This window comes from Gossypium arboreum, chromosome 4 (genome assembly GCF_025698485.1).
Source record: "Gossypium arboreum isolate Shixiya-1 chromosome 4, ASM2569848v2, whole genome shotgun sequence".
NCBI lineage: Eukaryota > Viridiplantae > Streptophyta > Magnoliopsida > Malvales > Malvaceae > Gossypium > Gossypium arboreum.
The window spans coordinates 117,638,951-117,650,237 of NC_069073.1; positions in this window are offsets into that span (position 1 = coordinate 117,638,951).

Consider the following 11,287-nt stretch of genomic DNA (forward strand, 5'->3'; position numbering starts at 1 on the left):
TTGAACAACGTAAATTGAAAAGAAATTGAAAATACCTTAGCGTGACTCGAGGCTCAACTCACCTCTCGCAATATGAGCTGATTTTGAAAAAGTAGAAATTAAAAGGTTCAACCCACCTCTCGCAATATGAGTTGATTCTTGAACAACGTTGAACCCCACCTCTCGCAATATGAGTTGATTCTTGAACAACGTAAATTGAAAACAGAAATTGAAAATACCTCAGCGTGACCTGAGGCTCAACTCACCTCTCGCAATATGAGCTGATTTTGAAAAAGTAGAAATTAAAAGGTTCAACCCACCTCTCGCAATATGAGTTGATTCTTGAACAACGTAAATTAAAAACAGAAATTAAAAATACCTCAGCGTGACCTGAGGCTCAACTCACCTCTCGCAATATGAGTTGATGTTAAAACACAAAAATTGAAAATACCTCAGCGTGCCCTGAGGCTCAACTCACCTCTAGCAATATGAGTTGATTTTGAAAAACAAAAATTAAAAGACTTAACTCACCTCTCACAATATGAGTCAATTTAAAACATAAACTAAAAATACCTCAGCGTGCCCCGAGGCTCAACTCACTTCTCGCAATATGAGTTGATTTTGAAAACAAAAATTAAAAATACCTCAACGTGTCTTGAGGCTCAACTCATCTCTCGTAATATGAGTTGATTTCCCTTGAAAAGCATGAATTAAAAACATCAAAATACCAAAACCTGTCCTTTGGTAGAACTCGGGTGTCTTTTCCTTTGATTCAATGCGACTCTCATTCAAGATTTCTTGCTCTGCAGGTACTTGGAGTACCTGTATATGCCATGTATAATGTTATCATGATATGCACATGTTTGTCTTAAATGCTTTTATGCCTACATGATTATGCAGTGCTCCTTAAGCATGTTTGTCGGATGTCCATTTAGCCACGATTGTTGAGGATCTGTGTTCATTGCTTTGATTCTCGACTTTCTCTTGAGCCTTATACTGTCTTCAAGCTTCACGAGTAATCGACGTTTCTCGATATCACTCTTACGCCCCGATTGAACTTTGTTCTTACTTTGAGACTCTTGTGCTTATCAAATTTTCATCCGGTAATGCTTAACATTTCTTTTGTTTAGAGTATGTCATTTCACCATTTATCATGTAAATAAACACAAAATGAGATGCATGAAAAAGGTCGATAGGGACAAAATGATATTTCATATTCATCTATTTCAAATGTGGCAAACAAAGCAAGTTAACCAATGAGAGTAAAAATGTCAAAAGAAAGAAAGGATCGTATTCAGCGGATACAAATGCTCTAGATATTCAACACATGAACTCTTCCTCGTTCCTCAATCAAAAATCTTTTCGAGTGCGGCTTCTTGCGTAGAAGATTTCGAGCTTTCAGAAATGCTTCAAATACTGTAGCCTCACTGCTTGACCTATCGTTCGACCGCCAGATTTGTTTCATTAGGACGCCCTCTCAGGTTTTCATCCTAATCTTTTTGTACTAATCAAGACGCCCTTTTCGGGTTTTCGCCTTGATCCCTTTTTTTTTAAGATGCCCTTTTCGGGTTTTCATCTTAAGCATAATATTTCTTCACAGCATCTGAGTTCACTGGATTCGACAACTCTTTCCCATCCATCTCGGTAAGGATCAAAGCTCCTCCCGAGAATGCCTTCTTTCTGACGTCACGGTCCTTCCCGTTTGGTGCCCATTTCCTCATGATTTTTTTGTATCGGAGAATTTTTCTCAAGACGAGTTCTCCTTCATGGAATTCTCTTGGTCGTACCTTCTTGTCATGGGCTGCTACCATTCTTTTTTGGTACATCTGCCCGTGACAAATTGCCTTGAGACGCTTTTCTTCAATGAGGTTCAGCTGATCATATCGAGCTTGTACCCATTCTGCTTCTTCTAACTTTGATTCCATTAAGACTTGTAGAGAAGGGATCTCAACCTCGATAAGTAGCACAGCTTCCATTCCATAAACCAAAGAGAAAGGAGTTGCTCCCGTAGATGTTCGTACAGATGTACGATATGCAAACAAAGTAAATGGAAGCTTCTCGTGCCAATCTTTAAACGTCTCAGTCATTTTCCCAATGATCCTCTTAATATTTTTATTGGCTGCTTTAACAGCCCCGTTCATCTTTGGGTGATAGGGCGAAGAGTTATGATGCTTTATTTGGAATTGCTCGCATACTTCCTTCATCATCTTGTTATTCAAATTCATGAAGTTATCTGAAATGATTCTTTCAGGCAAACCATATTTGCAGATGATTTCCTTCTTCAAAAACTTGCAAACTGCAATCTTGGTCACATTGGCAAACGAAGCGGCTTCTATCCATTTTGTGAAGTAATCAATGACCACAAAAATGAATCGATGTCCATTAGAAGCTTTCGGGAAAATAGGCCCTATGACATCCATGCCCCACATAGAAAAAGGCCACGGATAAGTCATGACGTGAAGGGGCGAAGGGGCTACATGAATTTTATCGTAGTAGATTTGACATTTGTGGCATTTTCGGCAAAACTAATGCGATCGCTTTCCATCGTCAACCAAGAGTAACCGAGTCTCATAATCTTTCCGCCATATGAAACCATTGGCATGTGTCCCATGATTCTTTCATTGACATCTTCAAGTATCTTTCGGCTTCAACATCATCCACGCATCTCAAAAGTACTTGATCCTTTCCTCTTTTATACAGGATATCCCCATCAAGAACAAATCCCGCTGCCATTCTTCTGATTGTTCTTTTGTCGTTCTCATTCGCTTGTTCGGGATAGCTTTGATTCTTGATATATTCTAAGATATCATGGAACCATGGCCGTCCGTCTGCCTCTTTCTCAATGCTACAACAGTGTGCAGGGACCTCGTATATGCTCATTTTGAGGGGCACTATTTCTGCTTCTTTACTTGCTTTGAACATTGAAGCCAAGGTGGCCAGGGCATCAGCCAGTTGGTTCTCTTCTCGTGGGAAGTAATGAAAAGCTATTTCTTTGAATTCCTTGATCAATCCAGCCACTAAATCGCTGTACTTAATCAATTTTGAGTCCCTCACTTCCCACTCTCCACGGATTTGGTAAATCACTAATTTGAGCCCGTACACCTCCAAGATCTTGATGTTTCGTTCGATAGCTGCACGAAGCCCCATGATACTGGCCTCATATTCTGTGATATTATTGGTACAAAAGAAGTTCAGTCTTGCAGTGAACGGATAATGATTCCCGTCTGGTGATACTAGGATTGCTCCAATCCCATGCCCTAAAGCATTTGACGCACCATCAAAGCACATCTTCCATGACTTCTCTTTGATGACTCGGATTCTATTTCTGTGATGCACATTAAGTCTTCGTCTGGGAAATCGAATCTTAAAGGCTTATATTCCTCTGTCGTTCGAGTTGCTAAGAAGTCAGCTATTGCGCTCCCTTTTATCGACTTTTGACTTACATAGGCAATGTCATATTCCGAAAGGAGGATCTGCCATCGTGCCATTCTTCCTGATAGTGCGGCGATTCCATCATGTATTTTATTGGGTCCACTTTGAAATTAGCCATGTCGTGTGATACAACATATATTATGCGAGTCTCCGAGCTACCCAAACCAGAGCGCAACAATATTTCTCAATGGACGAATATTTTGCCTCATATTGGTGAACTTTTCTTGAGGTAGTAGATCGCCTTTTCTTTCTTTCGACTCGTCGTGTTGCCAAAGACGCAACCCATTGAATTTTCAAACACGATTAAATACAATATCAATGGTCTTCCGGAGTTGGTGGTACTAGCTGCGCAGACTAGACAAATATTGCTTTATTTTATCAAAGGCCAACGGCATTCCTCATTCCATTCTCCAGGTTATGTTTTGAAGAATTGAAAGATTGGGTCGCATTGGTTGGTAAGTGAGCGATAAATCGAGCGATGTAATTTAATCTCCCTAAAAATCCTCTAACTTCCTTTTGCGTGCGCGGAGATGGCAACTCTTGAATGGCTTTTATTTTAACTGGATCAACCTCGATACCTCTTTCACTGACAATGAAGCCTAGCAACTTCCCCGAGGTAGCCCCAAACGTACATTTGGCTGGATTGAGCTTTAACTGGAACTTTCTCAGCCTGTCGAACAACTTCTTGAGATTTACTACATGCTCTTCTTCCCCTCGGGATTTAGCAATCATATTGTCAACGTAAACCTCTATTTCTTTATGCATCATGTCATGGAATAACGTCACCATAGCCCTCTGATATGTTGCTCCAGTATTCTTTAACCCGAATGGCATCACCTTGTAGCAGAACGTTCCCCACATTGTTATGAAGGTAGTTTTCTCCATATCCTCAAGGGCCATCTTGATCTGATTATACCCCGAGAATCCATCCATGAAAGAAAATAATGAATGTTTTCTTTGTGTTGTCCACCAACGTATCAATATGTGGCAAGGGAAAATTATCTTTTGGGCTTGCTCAATTCAGGTCATGGTAATCCATGTACATTCGTATTTTGCCATCTTTCTTTGGTACCGGGACTATGTTAGCCACCCATTCGGATATTTGAGGCTTGTAGGAAGCCGACATCAAATTGCTTCTTGACTTCCTCTTTTATTTTCAACGACATTTGGGTCTCATCCGTCTTAATTTTTCTTGGATAGGCTTGCATTTCGGCTTTAATGGGAGCTTATGGACCACTAAATCTTCATCTAGCCCGGCATGTCTGGTATGACCATGCAAAACGTCTTTGTACTCACGGAGTAAAGTGATCAAACTATGCACGGTACTCTTTGAAATAGAAGTCCCAATCTTCACTTCTTGTTTCCCTCTTGATTGCCCAAATTTATTGTTTCCTGATTCTTCATGAGGCAAAATCTGTTTATCCTCTTGTTCCACCATTCTTAACAATTAGGAGATGAGACATAATCTTGACATTTTCTTGACTTCAAATTCTCTTAAGCAAAACACCTTCTCAAAATCAATTTCAAGATTAAAGAGCGGGCTTATTCATGTCGTCAATATCCGAGCACCGAAAGTTGAATGGAAAAGGAAGCTATAGAGGGACATCCAAGTATTGGAAACAAAAAACAAAATATTATGTCGTGGCAATAAGGCAAATGTAAGGATAGGCAATGAAATGAGAAAATGATTAATGATAATGCGAAAAATCGTGACAAAATGCATCTCTATTGATATTCATGATAAAGAGCGAATGCAAGTTCTTACAAAAGAATTCTATTATATCTAAGGACACAATAGAAGGTTAATGTTTAGCATTACTCTGAAGACTTATAAATTACAAGAAGCTCCTCGGCTGTCCAATTGTTCAACACAAAAGCAGGAAGGCAAGGGCGTATCCTCGAGACATCTTTACTTGCACCAGCTCCTTTGTCAATGACATTTATACTGACATTCTGAAAACCCCTTTCAATTAACCCAAACATGTTTCGTGGATCATCTTGTCCAGGTACATCATTCCATGAGATGTAAATGTTTTTGACAAATGAGGTACTCTATTGGTTCCTATTCTGGTTCTCGGCCCAAAGTTCTTGCAATTCTTCTTTCTTAATCCTTCTTCCATTGTCTTCTTCTTTGACGTATGTCATGCTGGAACCCCAAACCATATCGGGCCTTGTGGTGCACTGGCTTTAAAGCCCTAACTATTCCTTGCAGATGTCTCCCTAAACCTCTTCTCGCACGAGCTCCCTTTCCTACGGTCAACTTGACGCCCATTCTGGTATTTCTCGATAGTTTTAGCATCGGAATTCTGTTTCCCTCAGCGACGAAAGTGGCATTGACGAATTCAAGGGATCGAAAGGAACATTCCACTTCGTCCTTACTTACTTCCAAGTATGGCGCATCAGCAGAGATAAATGCAACAATGTCTTCTTCGCCCTCGACTATGACCAAACAGCCATCCATGATGAACTTTACTTTTTGATGGAGAGAGGACGGAACTGTTCCAGCAGAATGGATCTAGGGCCTTCCCAAAAGGCAATTATAAGAGGGTGTAATGTCCATGACTTGGAACTCGACATCATACATGTAAGGGCCCACTTCCAAAGGGATTTCGATCTTTCCCATGACTTCGCGCCTTGTCCCGTCGAATGCCCTTACCGTGGAATGACAGGGCCTTAAGTAGGACAAATCCATCGGTATTCTGGAAAGCGTGGCCAATGGCATGACATTTAACGCTGACCCATTATCGATGAGTACGTTTGGTATTACGTATCCCTTGCAACGAGTCGTGATATGCAGCGCTTTCACCAAGCCTCTACCATTTGGCGGTATCTCATCGTCACTAAAAGAGATGAAATTGTCCGCATTCAGATTGTTTACCCACCTATCAAGCTTTTCGAGATATGTTGTTGGCCACATAAGGTTCATTTAACACCTTCAATAAAGCATTAGGTGTGGCTCGAATTTATGAGAGAGATAGGCGAGATTCGACTTGTCTTGCTTGCTCAATTGTTCCACCACACTATACTCATTGTGCTTAATAAATTTCAAGAATTCTTGAGCTTCTTCCTCATTCACGTGCTTTTAGTTTCTTGCACGGTGGAATTTCTTGCTTGACTTCGACTTCGTGCATCACCGCTTTCCTTTTTGCTTCAAGTCGCTACTTTTCTTTATTGGTTCAACTTCTTTAGAATAGCACCGCGTCACTGCGGGTAAAATGACCTACTTCCCCAATGTCTTGATTGTGGCTTCAAGCTTTTCACCTTGAGTGTAACGATGTTGACATCGTACTTCCACAGATCTTGTTTTATTATCCTTATAAGGGAAAGGAGATGGTACTTCAATTATCATTTTGGTTTCACTCCTTCTTCGCGTCATAATAGATTATTAACGATCGATTCGGCGCTTATATGGGAAACCCGATGATTGATTGTGAGAGGCACATATTTCTCCACTATCGACCTCTTTGGCTTTACAAAAATCCCAATCTCCTTATTGTCCATCATACTTTGCAGTACACTTCTGAATTCCTCACAGGACTGAATGTTATGCTCCCCAATACCATGGAGCTCGCAAAAACTATGACCTTTTGCATCTTTTCCTTTGGATACTCCGTTAAAACGACAGAGCAACCCCTTCTCACTTAGTACCTCCCAGATTCTCTGCAGAGGTGTTCTTACTTCAGAAACCCATCTTCTACTTTCCATTCGTCCACTTTCCCCACTATACTCACATCCTTTTCGGTATGGTTAGGGAATGGGTTCCCAGTTGCATTACTGACACTATCGAATCATAGGATACCTGCATCAATGAGTCCTTGAACTCTTCTCTTAAAGGCTAAGCGGTTTTAGTGGAATGTCTCTCGGTTTCCGTATGGTATGCACAACTAGCGAATTGTATGTTTTACCCTCGTGACAGTATGGAATATGCAATGAATGAATGAATGCATAAATGAATGCATGAATGTTAAATGAATGTCGATCATGAATGAATATGCAAAAATTTGGTGTTAATTTCAAGATAGCCCTATTTAGGCATTTCCTTAATCAAAGGAGTATTACACAACGTTTGGTCACTCGTATAATTGACTCCTCCATTAGAAACTCGTTTTGGCAACCAATCTCTAATCAACACCTTCCTAACAAGATGCCTTCGATGCATGATGAAAAATAAAAATCTGGATAAACGACCTTGGTTAGCGCAACACATATAAACAGAGAAAAAGCGTGGAAAATCTAACAAATTAAACTACTTGGTCCAGTGGACTATATTCCCTTGCTTAGAAAGCACAAATGTAAAAGAAATAGAAGGTAAGATGTGCTTTTCCCGTGTACTTATTTCGGTGACTACTAAACGAGCGGAGGTTCGGCATGGCTCTAGTTAGGTGGTTCGTATAGTTTATTATATGCGGTTTTGGTTCTAGATAGGTACTCGAATTGTCCGTACTGTCATCTGCTAAGATTAGTACGAAGCCTCGGTCATAACCCATCACAGGCTCACGAGTTCAATTCGAGGGATTACATTTACTTATGCCTATGCGGAGGGACAAGTTAACTCACGAAAGCATAAGTCATATGTAACCCGAAAGTATTCACTAGCCTGTGCAGAGGGACGAGTTAACTCACGAAGGCGTAGCGTTTACTTTCACTTAAACGGACGGAGCCCGGGTAGAGAGCTCACGTTATGCGAAAATGCAAGTGCACGGTGTGTTGGGAAAAACTCATAAACCTTTACGTTTTACTTAAAGAAACTAAACCAAAATTAAAACCATAAAAATTGAAAACTGAAAAACAACCAAATAACAAGTTAGAAGAAATATTTACAACACGATACAAATGCATGAATTTTGAAAATGAGATTTTCGGATCACGACCAAATATTTACTTTGAACAAGGAAATTTGAAAATTTTGACAAAACGTGTTTAATTCGACTCGACTCGCAAGTTTTGTCCCCATGAAGTCGCCGGTATTGTAGCGACGTAAAAAATTTAGTTTTCGCTTGGTCGCTAATTGTGGCGATTTATTAAACATTTGAAAACCAACTTTCGATTTTATTAACAAAGGAGTCGCCACCGATCCTTTTTTATAGGTGTGATCGGACACCTAATAAAATTATTTTAAAACAAAAAGAAGGCCAAATTTAGGTCTACATGAAAGTCGAGAGAAAAATTGGGGTTCGGAGTCGATTCTGGCGTGAAGAAGGTATTAGCACCCTCGCGACGCCCAAAATTGGTATCTCATAAACATGTGTTGACTTGATTTTCAAAATACGAGTTCAATATAATATTTAATCGTGATCCTATTGAAAAATGAGAATTTTAGTTTTCGATTTTTTTAGAAAGGGTGTCCGTTTTTTAACACAATAATTTAATTTCACCCAACATAGCGATGAAATCGATGGCTTAATATTAAATCGGTACATTGCCTTATTTTTGAAATTAATTAAAACATGAGAAAAATATTCCTAAAGTCGAAATTAAAAATAGATAAAGGACTTAAAAAAATGATATCATTAATGAAAAATATTAACATGGAATACTAGAATATTAGAATAACAATAATAATGATATTTACAAAATAAAAACAAATCATGTACTAATAATAAAATAGGAAAAATGATATATTTGATAATAATAATATAAAATAATAATATGTACATAAAAATACATATATATATGCATATAATAAAAGTATGTAATAATAATAATATCTACAATAAAAGAAAATATTAGGAAGCGTACATAAAAATATATACATAAAAATTTATAACAATAATATAAAATGATGATATGTGCAAAAATATATATATATACATATGTACATAAAATATACACTAATATAATAATAGTTATAATAATACTAGCAATAGTAATAATTTGTAATAATAATATATACACAATATGGTATTTAAAATATATATATATATATATATGTATATAATAGTATTTAAGAATATATACATAAGAAATATATAACTAATGGCATTAAAAAATATATACATAATATATATAAAAACCTAAAAAAGAAGGGGAAAGAAGAGAAGCGAGGGGGGAAAGGAAGTCCGGCCAAGGGGGCGGTCATCGGTCGATCGTCGGTCGGTCCGCCGTCGTCGACCACCTGCCACCACCTCCACAGTGGCGGAAAAGGTAAAATTTTTAACAATATATGTATATATAAAGAAAGAAAAAAATAACACAAAAAAGAAAAAAAGATTCGAAAGAAGAGGAAAAAAGAAAAAGATGCAACCTTTTTATTGATGTTTCTTTTGTGTTCAAAATTTGAAGGGATTTTTGTGTTTTTTTTTTCAATCTTTGTAAAATCCCTCCTCTTTCTTTCTTACATGATTTTTGAATGGCTTTTTATAGCCATTTTTTACATGATTTTCTATTATTTCTTTTTCTATTTTGTAGGTGGTGGTGGTAGACAATGGTGGGAGGAAAAATGGGGCAAGTGGGAAAGTGGTTAGGTGGCTAGGGTTTTTTTAGTTTTTTTTTTTTGGTTAGGTTTTTCTTTTTTTTTCTTTTTTTTTTGGGTTAGGTTTTTCTTTTTTCTTTTTTTTTGGGGGGTTAGGTTTTTTTTTGGAGGAGGCTTAATGGGCTTTTGAATTGGGTTTAATATTTAGGTTTTGTAATGGGTTTGGGTAGATGTAAATGGGTCATAAGTTAAGGGTTTTAGTAGGTTTAGAGGTTTAGTTGGGTTTTGATGAAATCGGGCCCGGGCAATTTGGGCTTCTACATTTTTGTTGCTATTTCTCTTGTGAATTTGTATTATTATTTATATCATTGTTAGTATTATTATTATTCCTTAGTTTATTATTATTATTTTATTTATTATTATTATTTTATCATCATTTTCCATTATTGTTATTACTAATATACTATTATTATTCCTATTAATGTATTGTTATTATTCTCTACTTTATTATTATTATATTATTATTACTGCTATCATCATATTATTAAGCTAGTTAATTTTATATTGATTCGTCATATTATATATATATATATTGTTCTTTTGTATTTATCTACATTATTGTTATTAATCATTGTAATTACTTTTGAGCATATCATGTATTTTAAATTATTATCAATTTAAAATATTTTATATATATCATTTCTTTTAAACTATCATACGTAATTTTTATTTTGAAACTTTTATATGCATCTTTGTATTTCAAATTAATATATATACGTACATATTGTTTTTTTCTAAAAAGGAATTTATTATATAGTTGTATCGTTTTATATGACAAATGTTTTAAATTCCTTTTATTATTTAATATAAACCTTTCTACTACTATTAATTTTAAAAGTTCACATGTTATTTATGTTAAACTGTTGTACATATCTTCATTCTAAACTTTCATACACAATTTAAAATTTTTTTGAATTATTATTTTGAGTTATTCTATTTATATTATTTTTGTTATCTTGTATACTAATTATTTTAAATTTACTAATATCATTTACTTTAAATCATTTTCCATAGTGTCTATTTCAAGCTTGTATTACCTATATGTTATTCGTTTACAACCGTCCCATTGTTTATTTTTAATTGTTCATATTATTCATTTCATTTCTCTTTAATTATTAATATATAAATAATGTATATTGAGTGATTATTGTCATTGTGTGTACTATAATTCGTTCGTTCGTATTTTCATATTATTATCACCCATTTGCATAGTATTTTATCCATGTATATTGTTCCATGTTTATTTGCCTTTCATTCGTAATTATCGCATTGTAATCTTCGACTTATTGATCCGAAATTCATGATTCCATTTCAATTCAAGTCAAAGTTAGTGTGTTTTAAGCCGGTTTTACAATTATTCATTTGAAAATTCCTTAAAACGAAGGCAACATTTGATACTTGGGA